The 14,758-nt window shown below is 33.3% G+C and overlaps 1 protein-coding gene and 2 long non-coding RNA genes across 4 annotated transcripts in view; 2 read left to right on the top strand and 1 right to left on the bottom strand.

The window, feature by feature from the left end:
• LOC147846911 (uncharacterized) overlaps window positions 1-14,758 on the bottom strand; it is a 405,197-nt gene that overhangs the window by 134,583 nt on the left and 255,856 nt on the right. The gene's annotated exons all lie outside the window — the stretch shown is intronic.
• Window positions 1,196-6,711, top strand: LOC147846919 (uncharacterized). 2 transcript variants are annotated; one of them, XR_015476706.1, is made up of 7 exons: window positions 2,171-2,339; window positions 2,448-2,511; window positions 5,368-5,703; window positions 5,797-5,829; window positions 5,930-6,061; window positions 6,134-6,171; window positions 6,258-6,711. It is a non-coding gene; the product is annotated as an uncharacterized LOC147846919 (long non-coding RNA). The 2 variants fall into 2 exon arrangements; XR_015476707.1 differs by lacking the exon at window positions 5,797-5,829 and having other exon boundaries at window positions 1,196-2,339.
• Window positions 7,730-10,522, top strand: LOC147846918 (uncharacterized). Its single transcript, XR_015476711.1, has 3 exons — window positions 7,730-9,635; window positions 9,744-9,807; window positions 10,305-10,522. It is a non-coding gene; the product is annotated as an uncharacterized LOC147846918 (long non-coding RNA).

The raw sequence follows: 14,758 nt of genomic DNA, 5'->3' as shown, positions 1-14,758 counted from the left end.
TGTAAGTCGCTTTGGATAAAAGCGTCTGCTAAATGACTAAATGTAAATGTAAATGTATTTTGGATTTCCTGTTAGTTATGTTGACAACGTTCGTGTTGTCGACAAAAAAAAACACAGTTTGCAAGCTCTGCTATGTACGTATTACGGTTGGGATGATAGACGATGGGCGCATTGCGATCCTTCGCCCCGCACCCGTTGCAAATCCGCTCGCGAAAAATACACACTCAGGCCCTGTGTACACTAATATGTCTTTGTTTTTAAATGGCATTTTAGAACGACAACGATCCACATCCACACTGGCATGTAGCATTTCTGAGCAGCCCTACTTCCTCTCTATCTCTGAAAACGCACATCACATGACCACACACACTCATTCACACACAGATACAGACGCACACACATTGTCATGCGCTCGAGACAGCGGGTCAAGGCAGTCTCCATCTTTTACTTTCACACAAGTACTTAGTCATTTTAGCGAACACCTCAGGTACTGTTGGCTGGTTTCTGTTGGTTGTGCACCTTTTTTACCGACGCCATTATAATGACACAGATCACTGCCTATTCACAAGTCCCGCAGAAAAAAGTGATTGACAGGTTGTAATTATGTGTGTAACTTACCTTTATTCATTTACTGTAATATTTTGTTATGGGTAAAACAAAGACCTTGCAAGTCAGGTAGTTTAAACGGTAGGCTACTAATAATTAATTTGTTATTAATTAATTATACATAATCGAAAATCGAATCGAATCGTGACTTTAGAATTGAACATGTAATCGAATCGAGGATTTGAAGGATCGTGACACCCTTAGCAAACATGTGTATGTGTAACGTTTTTAAATTTTACATTTTTTACAATTTTGTGACATTTTGACAAGTATGTGTAACATTTGTTTTTAAAATAAAAAGTCTTAAAATGTGAACAACTAATAAAAAACATCCCGTAATGTAAATAGGTTTTCATCGAATAAGAATATGCCAATAACTCAATTTTGACAAAAATGTCAGATAAAATCTATAATTCTAAGATGATGCTATATATCCTTTAGAATCCAATATATATATATATATATATATATATATATATATATATATATATATATAGAGAGAGAGAGAGAGAGAGAGAGAGAGAGAGAGAGAGAGAGAGAGAGATTCAAATGAATACGAAACGTATTTATTTGAATCTGTATATATTACATTGAAGTTATGATATGAGGACTTTAACGGTTGTTTTTTCTGTAACAGTAACTAAAAAGCTATCAGTCGTGTTTTTATAAGGGGATTATAAGTTTGTCTAGCAAGAGACAGGAAGTGGTGGCTCCTTTTACTTCCTATCACTCTGTATAAACAGGGCTCTGTAAAACTACTTATTTGAGTTTTGCTTAAACTATATTTTGTTCATAAGGTTTATTATTAAATAAAACAATTTACATGTTTAGCTTTAAATCTGTGCATACTGTATGCTAAAATGTACAGCATGCATGTATTGAAAGCTTATTCAACAGCTTAAAATCTATTATACAGACATACTTTTTACGTTTAGTGTAATATTGGATGCTACAAATTTATTGAAAAGATCCAACATTGACCACATTAAACTGACCTTTTAACAAACAGCTTTTAAGAACATTTGCAAAACAAATTTGTGTGGTCGTATGTGTGTGATGCTGAAAGTTAAGTTTAGAAACATGGAGTCTGATGTGTCTAATTTTTATAGAGATCTTGATAGGCTCAATGCAGATTTTCTTAAAAAAGGCACTGTGATAGGATGAATGCATACAAAATTATTACGTCCCAAAATACATGCCCATCCTCATAAAAACAATTGATAAAGTCTTAATACATCATGAACAGTTCAGAAAGAATAAAGGCATATTTTTTCTGTTTTTGAACCCATATGTGACAGTAGTCTAGAACTAAATAACTGTATTTACTGAGGATGAATATTTATTTATTATTGCAAATTAGAGTTAACACATTTCAGTAAAGTTGTTAAAACTATATCTAATAACAATTTAAAATGTATTTATAATTTTTTTTTTGTGATGGGGCAACTTAAAATATTTGGTAACACTTAAATTTAAATCCCAGCTAAAACTAACAGAATCTAAGTTGGAGATGATTAAACACTAAGTAACTGCAGTCTTAATGCATAGTCTACAACACCTACCTGGACAAGGTTCAGACCAAAACCACTAGACACACACTAGATGAGGTTTGACACTGACATTTACGAAAGAAGAACAGATACAGACACCAAGCCGACTGAAGTACAAAAATATCTTCTAAAAACAAATAAAGCTGAAAAAAATCCAAGGAGGTGAAAGGAAAGGCATAGAAGGTGAGTGGACTAATGTCAAACAATGTGTACAGCTCTCACTTTTATGTTAACTTCAAATACACATTTTCTGATAAGATATGTTCAGCAATGGGCGATTGTGTATTTCAGATGATCTGCAAATTTGTCACATTTCTCTTACTGCTTTCGCAAAGAGTCAGCAGCAACACAGATTGTGAGTATTAAAATCTGCTAGACCATAGTTAATAATATGTTATAAATGTGATGCTTTAGAGCCATGTGTAAATTTTGAAGTGTATTCTTACTTTATTTACTTTACTTTACTTTACTTTACTTTACTTTACTTTACTTTACTTTACTTTACTTTACTTTATTGTCCACGAGTGGAAATTCATCTTTGGCTTCACCACACAAACAGATCAACCTTCACATACACACATAACAGAAAAAACATGCCTCACAAACACACTCATTGTTATCACATAGAACACTTAAAAAAAAAAAAAAACATTTTTAAAAAACTCAATTCAAAAACGTTTACATACTTTAAACCCAGTATTTAAAATTCTAATGGCACTCGGCACAAAGGACATTTGATACACATTTTTCTTTACTTGAGGTTGCCTAAAACGTCTTTTTGATGGCAAGAACTGAAATTTGATATTAAAAGGGATGGGAACAATCCTCAATAATGATGTGTGCTTTCTGTTAAATTCTCATTGAATAAATTTCATTTGGTTGTCTTTGTGCTTTACCTACAATTGCACTGCCAATTTTTACTACTCGACACAGTTTTTGCTTTTCGTTAATTGGCAACAGTTCATACCATGCTATAATGTTAAAACTCACAACACTTTCAACCAAGTTCTTGTATACCATCTCCAGAACATTTTGACTCACACCAAATTGTTGTAACCTCCTAATGAGATATAATCTCTGCATTGCATTTTAAAAAATGCACTCTGCATTTGCAGCAGATGTTAATCCACTGTCAATAACTGTTCCTAAATAATTGAAACTGCCAACTGTCTCTATTTCATGTCCCTCAAGGACCAGAGGTTTAAACCCTTGACTAAGGACTAGTCTATTTCTGCTAATTATCATCTCCTTAGTTTTATTAAAATTGATTTTTTTACACCAATTTTGAAGCAGATTTATATAATTATAGTACAAGGTATCTCCATCTGTTCCTCTTTTAGTCAATCGGCCCACAAGTGCCATATCATCTGCATATTTAAATAAATTAAAACCTGAATCCTGGATCTTAAGTTCATTTGTGTAAAGAGAAAAAAGTAAGGGCGATAAAATGCTTCCTTGTGGAACTTCTGTATTTACAATCATTGTTTTAAACACCTTATCGTTAACAACTACTCTTTGAGGACGATTTTAAAGGAAATCTTTAATCCACGAAATAAGGTCACCATTCACTCCTAAATCAAGTAATCTTTGCAGGAGAATATCTATCCGAATTGAATTACATAATTACATAATTTGTAGTCTGTTGGATATGTTCAGCAGCAAAATCACACAAGTTATTTGTAATTAAAGAATAAGTGCTTTTAAGAAAAGCAGATATTTATTCCTTCATTTTCTTATCGGCTTAGTCCCTTTATTAATCTGGGGTCGCCACAGCGGAATGAACTGCCAACTTATCCAGCTTGTTTTACGCAGCGGATGTCCTTCCAGCTGCAACCCATCTCTGGGAAACCTCCATACACACTAATTCACACTCATACACTACAGACAATTTAGCCAACCCAATTCACCTGTACCTCATGTCTTTGGAATGTGGGGAAAATAGGAGCAGAAAAGCAGATAAAAGTATTAAAAACACACAACACAAGTAGAACATTTTATGTTTTGTTTTAGCTTTGATGTTTAAACCTGTATATGCTTTTTACATATAAAGTTGAAGTCAAAAGTATTAGCCCTCCTGTTAAATTTTTATTCTTTTAAAAATCTATCTAGTTTCTTTCAACACATATTTAAACATAATAGTTTTAATAAATATATTCTAATTACTAGTTTTATTTATCTTTGCCATGATGACAGTACATAATATTTAACTTTTTTTTTTTTTTTTTTTTTTTGCAAGATTATAAATTTTAAGCTTAAAGTTCTAAAGCGGGCTTATACTATTGACTTTTATTCCAGCCAAACTATAAAATAAAGACTAGAAATTTGGTGCTTGTTCAAACTACTTATGTAATATTGTTTAAACCAACTAGATTGTTTTTGGGGGGACAACTTAATTGTTTTATGTTCAATGTTTATGTTTATGTTAAATTTCCAACTAAAATAATTAAGTTAACTTAATCCATTTGTGTTGGGTCAACATGAATGAATTTCCTTTTTTTTTTACAGTGTTGCTCTATTAAATAAATATCACTCAGGAAATAATGGAAAAATAGTACTTTAAAAAAAATTTTTATAAAACAACTAAGATTACATTTTCTTGCAGGATTAAAATTTATATATATTTCAGAAAGCTAAATTATTGTAATGACTGGCTCAAAGTTAATTTGTGTAATACCCAAACAGCAAACACATCTAGACACCTCAATGTATCTCACTAACCTCAAGTTTCCCTATTGACAGAGGATTACAAAGTACAATGAAGCATTCACATTGGTTAAATATTAGACTAATATTTGTCTATGTAATGTATGCATCCTAAATAAACTCTCACATTTGATATTGTTATTAAAGCATATTTAAAGGTTTTGGAGTCTAGTCTAGTCAAGTATATTATCTAAACTAGTCAAGACAGTGAAACGTTAGAGACCCTATTTCTCATGTGATAATGTTCAAAAGGTAAGAGACATTACCCAATCAGCATGTGTTGACTGGGGAATGCAGAGGATCTTTTTTGATGAAGTCAAATTACCCAAAAATTTGTAAAGTGTCAAGTGTAGACCTGTAAATATTTTTGCAAGAACAGATGGAGACCCACTCTTTAGTTCTGCTTATGTCTGATGAATATAGGGGAAAATCTACCACAGAATAGATAATCAAAATTGCTAACAAACATAAAAGTTCTCTCTCTCTTTGTTTTCCTTCATTCTTTCAGGGTCTAAGCCACAGTGTGTCACAAGGTTGAAAATACCACGGCATACAGTGTTTAAATCTCATGTTATGACAGAGCTGAAGATAAACTGTACTGTAACTTATCATGGATGTCAGAGGATCCCAATAATCTCATGGTGTAAAATCTATGGAGATACCTGCAAAGCTTTAAATCACTCAGATGTCATTAAAACTGAATGGAAGAATACAGCAGAGCATGAAGGAATGGCTTTCCTCGTTTTCCAGAACATCTCAATGGAGGATGCAGGTTTATACAGGTGTATAGAAGAAGATACATATAGATATACTTTAAGCCATCTAATTAATGTTACTGTAACAGGTAAGTCACATTTTTTTTTACAATAAAATGTAATTATTTACTCAATGTGTTTTTAAAATGCCTCTTCCGACATATTTCTTAATATATTTTCAGTGAAATTACCATTTCAATCCATGACTCATCTAAGTGAGAATGTTTATTTTGATTACTGATTTATTTGAACACAAAGTATATTGAAATTAATTTATGATAATTTTTAACAGCTCTTCAATATTATTTTGTTCAGTTCCGTCTGTACTGAATCCAGTGCCAGATGACGATCTGCTTTGGTTATGGCCATATCTGTACATCTGCAGTGGAGTATTGGGGCTGGTGATCATTTTGACTCTAATACTAGTTTACATTGTCAGACACAAAGGTGAGTGAATTAAACTCAGAGGTGATTAAAAATAAATTTAACAGTTGCTTTAAAATCATCCTTTTTTTAAAGGGAGAAAATCAACAAACAAATGTGGCAAAATAAATCAGGTATCTTTTATAATAACTTAATCTAAAATGCTGTCATAGGTGTGTCTATTACTTGTAGATGTTTGAACTATTTTTGACTTTTACAGTACCTGGTAAAGCAGAAGAGTGACCTGCTTTTTCCTCCTCATCTCTGTCTGGACTCTGATCTGTTGACCACTCTTGAATACACTTTCCATTCCTGGGACATTTCAGATCAACAGCAGTCTATGTAGAGAAGGTTTTGAAAGGTTGGAAACATTTTAACGCTGACTTTTTGTGACTAATCCTTTGTAAATAAGGCAAGCAACCATAAAGTAAGGGCAACATTATTAGCCCTCCCGTCAAATATTTCTTCTTTTTTCAAATATTTCTCAAGCAATATTTCATCGAGCAAGGCAATTTTCACCATATTTCTGATCATTTTTGTTTCTTCCAGAGAAGGTCCTAGTTGTTTTATTTAAAATATTATGTACTTCCATCATGGCAAAGGCAAACAAAAATAGTTCTTAAAAATCTTCTCTTTTTTAAACAGCAAAGAAAAAAGAAAAAAAAAAGAAAAATACAGAAGGGCTAATAATTTTGACTTTAAATGTAGATGACAGCTCAAAAAAGACAAGAGAGTACCTTACAAAAGGTGTTTTTTTTTTTTTCAATCAGTGTACACCGACAAGTGTACACCCCTTTAGACATATATTGAGTGAAATCATCTGCGTCAATTAATAGCTTCACAGCACATCTGTTTTCCACATCTCTCGCGGAGTAAAAAAAAATGTTTATCTGAACTGGTCAAACTTCAGCTAACCTAAAACCATCCAAAACACACTAGATGAGGTTTTAAACCAGGAACAACAGATCTGGGCACAGACAAGGCCTACACACACAACAAATGCTGAGAATCAACACACACTGTCGATCTAAGTAGGTGAAGATCTGAATCAAGAAATAAAAGGAATAGCAGAGATGGTGAGTGGACTCATTTCAGACAATGTGTACAGCTCTCATTTTTTATGTACTTTAAATACATTGTTTTTTATATATATATGTATATATATATATATATATATATATATATATATATATATATATATATATATATATATATATATAAAATATAGTCAGCAATGTGTAATTGGGTATTTCAGATGATCTGCAAATGTGTCACTTATTAACAATATTAAATCAGTATTAAAATCTCATGTAATGAATAATAAATCATTTAATGTGCTGTTTGAGAAGCATTTTGTCTGCAATGTAATTGAATTGCTGTGTTGTTGTTTTTGTTTTTGTTTTTGTTTTTTTTTTTGTTTGTTTTTTTGTAGCAGTAAAAATACAGTCATGTGATACAGAATCTAATTTATTTTTTCTTAATCTAGTAGTAGCTGAAAAACATTAGCTTCAAACACAAATGTTTATTTTAAAGGTTAAAATTTGTTCTATAAATTTTCATGTAAGGTTTACACCTGAAATTAAACAAATACTAACAGATTACTCAAAAATAACCACTGCTTATTTTTATTTATTTATTTATTTTGCTGCTTTTAAAATGCGCTTAATATTTGTTCTTTCATACTTTCTGATTACTGATAAATTTTCATGACAAAGTTAAGTATCACATTATTTACAAATCATTTGTATTTGAGAGTAGTTAGGGTTTTTTAAGATTAATCAGTATGAGTTGGTAAATTATTAATCAACTGTTCAAATTAGCATTTATATATTTGATTATTCAGGCATATACTAATTGTTCATTTGTATGCAAATTTGTATGTAATAACGCAAATGTTTAGTTTTAAATCTATGCACGCTGTATGCTAAAATATACAGCATGCATCTATTGGAAGCCTATAAAATGCAACAGCTTAAATCTGTAACAAAGATATATTTTTAAATACAGTATAATAATAGTATTAAAAATCAGTATAGTAAATATAGTAAAAATCAGAATTGAAAATTAAACAACATTGAACAGCTTAAATTGAACTACTTTTTATTAATTAGCTTTTAAGAACATTTGCAAAACAAATAGGATAGGATAGGATAGGAAAGGATAGGATATAGATAGGATGAACTAAAGAATGCTTTAAAAAGCATAACAAATTCTAGTTGATGTAAAAAGCTCTGACAAAAATATGTTTGTAAGGAACATTTCTTACCTAAGAGCTTTTCACATCTGGAAATGTTGAAACATGCATTTGCCACTCGTCACTCATGAATTACATTTTATCATTTTCATTTTATGGTTTAAATTTAGATAATCATTATACATTATATAATAAAACCTTTTTTGCATATAAAATAACCTATTTGCTGCATTTTTCAATTGCAATCATTAAAGTTTAAGGCTTTTTGCAGGATATGCTGAAAATCTGATGACAGGTAAATAGTGGTTAGACAAACTTGCTAGCAAAAATTTTACATTTTATAGGGGAATTACCAACCTATGTCACACATGACATCACAAAGGTTCAACCGTGCATAGTGTTTGCAAAAGAAACTGGTTGCAATAGCTTTGTCTTTTGCTAGCCAGAACCTTTGCTTTTAACACTACAAAGTTTTGAATCTGGTAATCAGGTAACATTATTTCTTGCACATGACTACACAGAGAAAAATTGTAGGCATCTGAAGACTTGCAGGCCTTTACCTTCTCTCTTGTAAAATCACTTGGAGTTTCTATGAGATGGTTGTATATTTGGGGCTGAATGCTTGGCCATTTCATCTTATCCAGTATACATTGGGAGGGTGCTATCACAAATGCACCTGTCAGATGAACGTTAGTCATTTTAATGTTAATTTTGGAGAATAACTGTGCTTATCACTGAGTGACAAGCTGTTATAATACGCTGAAAAGCATTATGTAAATAATATATATAATATGTAATCAATATAACTTATTTCTAATACAACAACAAACTCTGTACCACATCGGATGTCATTTTCTCGCTGTAAATGCTAGTGCGCACCTTGCACTTTTTTTTCTGGAATCTCAATGCGCACACATCCTGAATGTTTACAAACCAGTAATTCACCTATATTTTGTGGTTCTATTTTGACACTGTTATTTATTTATTTTTTTCAGGAAATTAAATGTAACTTTCCTTTCATGATTAATGTTTTATCACGGTTCATGTTAACTTCTAGCTGACTCCAGTAACATGAATATAATAAGCATGTGAGGTGCTTTTTATAATCCCATCTAAAGAGCACCAACAGTGCCCGAGCTGGACAAGATTAAACTATATTAAAGTCAGTAACTGAAGTCTAAATGTACAGTCACAATATTAAATCTCACCAATTTTATATTTATAGTGACACTTGTATTGAAAATAAGTCATTAATTGGTTTTCTCTATAACAGAAACTAAAACCATTATGCACACACTAGATCAGGTTTGACACTGTCAATGACGATAGATAAAGTAGAACACATGCAGATGGACACCAAGATGACTAGGATAGAAAAATATCTGCTGAAAAACGGCAGAGAAGGTGAGTGGACTCATGTCAAATATTGTGTACACCTCTCATTTTTAAATTAACTACAAATACACATTTTCTGATAAGATATGTTCAGGAATGGGCAATTGTGTATTTCAGATGATCGGCAAATGTGTCATGTTTCTCCTACTGCTTTCGCAAAGCGTCAGCGGCAACACAGATTGTGAGTATTAAAATCTGCTATTTACTTTAAACTGTGGTTTATAATGTATTACTAAATGTGATGTTGGAGAGGCATTATGTGTAAAGTTATCATTTTATTTTTAATTCAGTGATTTTTATTCTTGAATAACCTAACTTAAAATATACCAAGAAAACGATACATTGTTTTCATTTTAATGCTTAAATGCTCTTTATATATGTATGTACAGTTGAAGTCAAAATTATTAGCCCTCCTGTTAAATTTGAATTGTTTTACTTTCCCAAAAACTGTAAAACAGAAAGAAGTTTGTTCTGTAGCCAAATGCTTCAAAGCTTAAGCAATTGATTCAATTGTTACCAAATTTGACTTGGATCATTGTTAGATGATGCTGACTAAAAGTTATGGAAATCATATTGATCAGTGTTATCATTTACAATGTGCAAACACAATGGCTGTTTCTCAATATGCGTTCTTCAGCAGTCTTGCATCCTCATGTTTTCATGTAATGTCATTATCAGCTGCCAAAGTTCAGTTCAAATACTCAACACCGCAAGTATGAAGCATGCCTGAAACTTCCCGGATGTGTTCTTGATATCGAGGACACACCGATGTAGACTTGAGCACTGAACTCGCTCTAGAAGTCCCAGAAGTCATTGCGACTGGAGGTGTGAAGCACAGCATTTTATAAATTTATAAAAATTACCATGACATCTTAATAAAGGAATAAACACATTAAGGGTGTTTATTTGCTGAAATTCTTCTTAAAATCTGTTTTATTTATATTGTGCAACGTATATTTCTAATGTTTTATACATAATATATTTTTTAAAAAGGGGAAAACCAATAAATCATTGTATGAATGCTGTAATTCATTCATTCATTTTCTTGTCGCCTTAGTTCCTTTATTATTCCGGGGTCGCCACAGCGGAATGAACCGCCAACTTATCCAGCAAATTTTTACGCAGCGGATGCCCTTCCAGCCGCAACCCATTTCTGGGAAACAACCACACAAACATTCACACACACACTCATACACTACGGACAATTTAGCCTACCCAATTCACCTGTACCGCATGTTTTTGGGCTTTGGGGGGAAACTGGAGCACCCGGAGGAAACCCATGCAAAGGCAGGGAGAACATGCAAACTCCACACAGAAACACCAACTGAGCCGAGGTTCAAATCAGCGACCTTCTTGCTGTGAGGCGACAGCACTTCCTACTGCGCCACTGCTTCGCCTGAATGCTGTAATGTTAAAATTATTTTCCATTTAAAATGCACAAAAGTCATGTGAGCGTCAGGAAGAACGCAACATCTAATTTTTCACAGGATGTATTCTCTGTTCTCGTGGTCTCCAAGTTCGTTCTTTCGAGGACACCTGGGAAGACTGCTCTCCACAAGAACGCAAGTCCGTTCTCTGCGTTCTTGAAATTGAGAAACAGCCAGTGTCAGTGTCAAAGTGCATCTGAGGCTGCGACTTTGCAATGCTTTAACATACTGACAGTGAACTTTAGATGTGTCATGGGCGACTCACAATGACCACAACAAATAAATTTGGTAACATCGCCACCTAGTGGTCACAAGTTATAAACTGTTCACTAACCATCAATAAGGATTCATAAGTTTGCTAATAACTTTAGACGGTGTATGTTTATTGTGATAAAAATGGATCTCAACTTATTCCTTGGGTCATGCCGAGAACATTGATAGCAAATATGCCATATTTGTCTAAACGTCCTGTCCGCTATATTGTTTTTGTTCAAAAGTTGTTTTGCTAACTCCTAGACCGTTTACTAAAATATCACCAAATGTGACTCGGATCATCATCAGACCATGATGACCAAGTTTTGTAAAAATTTGTGTTAATAAGCAAAAGGATTTTGGACACATCACATCAAACTTGGTGTGTGTTATGACAACCATGGTATGCAATCTGCAGCATTTCGGTGCTCTACCCCCTTGTGGTCCAGAGATATAAAAAATTGCTGTTGTTTTTTTTTACAGAGTAAGTCCAAATTATTAGCCCTCGTGTTAAATTTGAACTCTTTTCCAGTTTGTTCTGTAGAAGAACTAGCAATATCGATCTCAAAAATTGTTGTTGCTTTTATTACAGCCAAAGTAAAAAAAAATTAATTAAATAAATACAAATGAATGGAAAATATTATAGGAAATGGCAACGCAGTGGCGCAGTAGGTAGTGCTGTCTCCTCACAGCAAGAAGATTGCTGGTTCGAGCCTCGGCTGGATCAGTTGGCGTTTCTGTGTGGAGTTTGCATGTTCTCCTTGCATTCGGGTGGGTGTCCTCCGGGTGCTCCGGTTTACCCCACAGTACAAAGACATGTGGTACAGGTGAATTGGGTAGGAATTGTCCGTAGTGAACGAGTGTGTATGGTTAATTCACAGAGATGAGTTGTGGCTGGAAGGGCATCTGTTGTGTAAAAACGTGCTGCATAAGTTGGCGGTTCATTCCGCTGAGGTGACCCCAGATTAATAAAGGGACTAATGAATGTATGAATAAATGAATTATACAAAATCCAGTGAAAATGTTCTTGCCCCATAAAACATAACTGGGAAATTAAAAAAATAAAAATACTTTTTGAAGGGTTTTAATAAATCATTTAACATTCCATTGTCTTGCAGGTTTAAAATTTATATATGCTTTAGAAAATGCAGTGTTTGCAACAACTGACTCGAAGTTGTGTAATAAGGGTTTAATAAGACAACTCAATATATATCACTATATATAGCCTCAAGTAACCAAAACAAAAACAATCCAGATTTACCCAGTAGCAATATTACAAAAACAAAAAAGAATTTACATTGGTTAAATATGAATGAATAAAAAAGGAAGTAGTGATATGTAAATTTACTTTGACTTATATTTCATTGCAGGCGATATAACAAAGATTCTTAATTGCGTTCCTCATTATTTTTATTGTTGTTGTTTTTTTTTTGTTTGTTTGTTACAAGATAAACATGTATTCCAATTTTTGTTGCAACACAAGCTGTGTCTCATATCAGTGGCTGCGTCCTCCAAAGGATGCAGTCTTCAATGGTCAGTTTTTCAAAGTCCACACAAGCCAATCGTTTTGAAATGAGATAATCTAGATCTACAGAGGACAGATCTTGTCATCTAGCAACCATAATAATGTATGGTAATGAATGGTAATACAATTTGTAATAATTTTTTTCTCAAATTGACTTTAAAACTTATTTTAAGCAATCTGAAAGCAAAGCAAAGTTTACAAAAAGCTGGAAATATATTTACTTTGATCCATACATGTACACATAAAAATGTAAATTGTCTTTAAAATCACTTTTAGTAAGATGTTTCACACTCTTTTTGTTTTGAAAATTTTTTAGATATCTGAGTAAAATAAACCTATTTCTTATACATTTAATCCGGAGTGTTCTCTTAAAAACATTCTGTTGTTATCAGTGCGCAATGAATCTTGAGACTTTCGAGGCTGCAAATTATCCACCAGTTGTATCCTTTATTACGTGGAAAATGAAAGATGTATTTTGAGGCTTTATTTAAAGTCGCCTTTGAACTGTTTTGAAATTAGAGCCTTTGTCGCGCCGCAATGACACAGCACCCTTCGAATGCATCCTTCGGAGAATGCAGCCACTAAAATGAGACACATCTACAATCTTGCAACACATTTCAAAAAAGTTGGAACAGAAAAGCATTTACCACTTTCTAATGTTGTCATTCCTTATCACAACACTTTAAAATGTTTAGGGGCTGAAGGTGTTTCAGGTGTAATTTTGTCCCATTCTTCCTGCAAACAAGTCTTAAAGAGGGCAACAGTACAGGGTCTTCATTGTCGCATTTTGCACTTCCAAATGCGCCACACATTCTCTATGGGAGACAAGTCAGGACTGTAGGCAGGCCAATCAAGTGTCTGTATCCTCTTCCTTCACAGCCAGGACTTTGTAATGTGTGCAGAATGTGGTTTTGCATTGTCTTGTTAAAATATGTATGAGAGTCCCTGGAAAAGAACACAGCATATTGTGCTCCAAAATCTCTATACTGTACACTTGTCAGCATTAATGGTACCATCAAGGAAGTGCAAGTTACTTTTTCCAAGGGCACTGACACAATCCCATACTATGACAAACTTGGAAATCACTTCCTTCTTTTTTATTAGTGTTTTCCATACTGTCCCAAATTTTTCTGATTTGGAGTTGTTTTATTAATGTTTATAATGTCGAGTAATGTGTGCATCCTATCTAAACTCCTGTATTTGTTTGTGATCACAGCATTTGTAAAGGTTTTGGAGTCAAATCTAGTCAAGACAGTGAAACACTAGAGAAGTGTCAACTCTAGACCTGAAAATATTTTTTTTGTGAGAATAGATGTATACCCACTTTATTTCTGCTTATATCTGGTGCATTCAGGGAAAAATCTACCAAAAAAATGTAAATGTCAAAAGACCTTATCAATATAGAGGTTTCTTCTCAGGGAACTTGCACTGCATCTCTATTAGGAGACACAATGGTATACAATCCCTCTCTTACAACCTCCTAAAGCACAGGTGAAATCAATCAATTGTAATTGCCGGGACATTTACATTTACATTTTATCCAAAGCGACTTACAAATGAGGACAATGAAGCAATTTACACAACTATAAGAGCAACAATGAATAAGTGCTATAGGCAAGTTTCAGGTCTGTAAAGTCTAAGAAGGAAAGTATTAGTAGTATTAGTATATATATATTTTTTTGGGGGGGTACAGTTAGTGTGATATTCAGAGAGGCAATTGCAGATTAGGAAGTGAAGTGGAGACTAAATAGTTGAGTTTTTAGTCGTTTCTTGAAAATAGCGAGTGACTCTGCTGTTCTGATGCAGTTAGGGAGTTCATTCCACCAACTGGGCAGATTGAGCGTGAGCGTGAGCGATAGTGATTTCTTCCCTCTTGTTGTAAATGAGGGCGATGCCAACCCTCTTGTGCACCACCAGAGGGAACCATC

This window comes from Danio rerio, chromosome 1 (assembly GCF_052040795.2).
Source record: "Danio rerio strain M-AB ecotype USA chromosome 1, GRCz13ab, whole genome shotgun sequence".
In the NCBI taxonomy this organism is placed as follows: Eukaryota; Metazoa; Chordata; class Actinopteri; order Cypriniformes; family Danionidae; genus Danio; species Danio rerio.
Note: the sequence above shows the minus strand (reverse complement) of the source record. Positions and strands in the feature narration are given on the sequence as shown.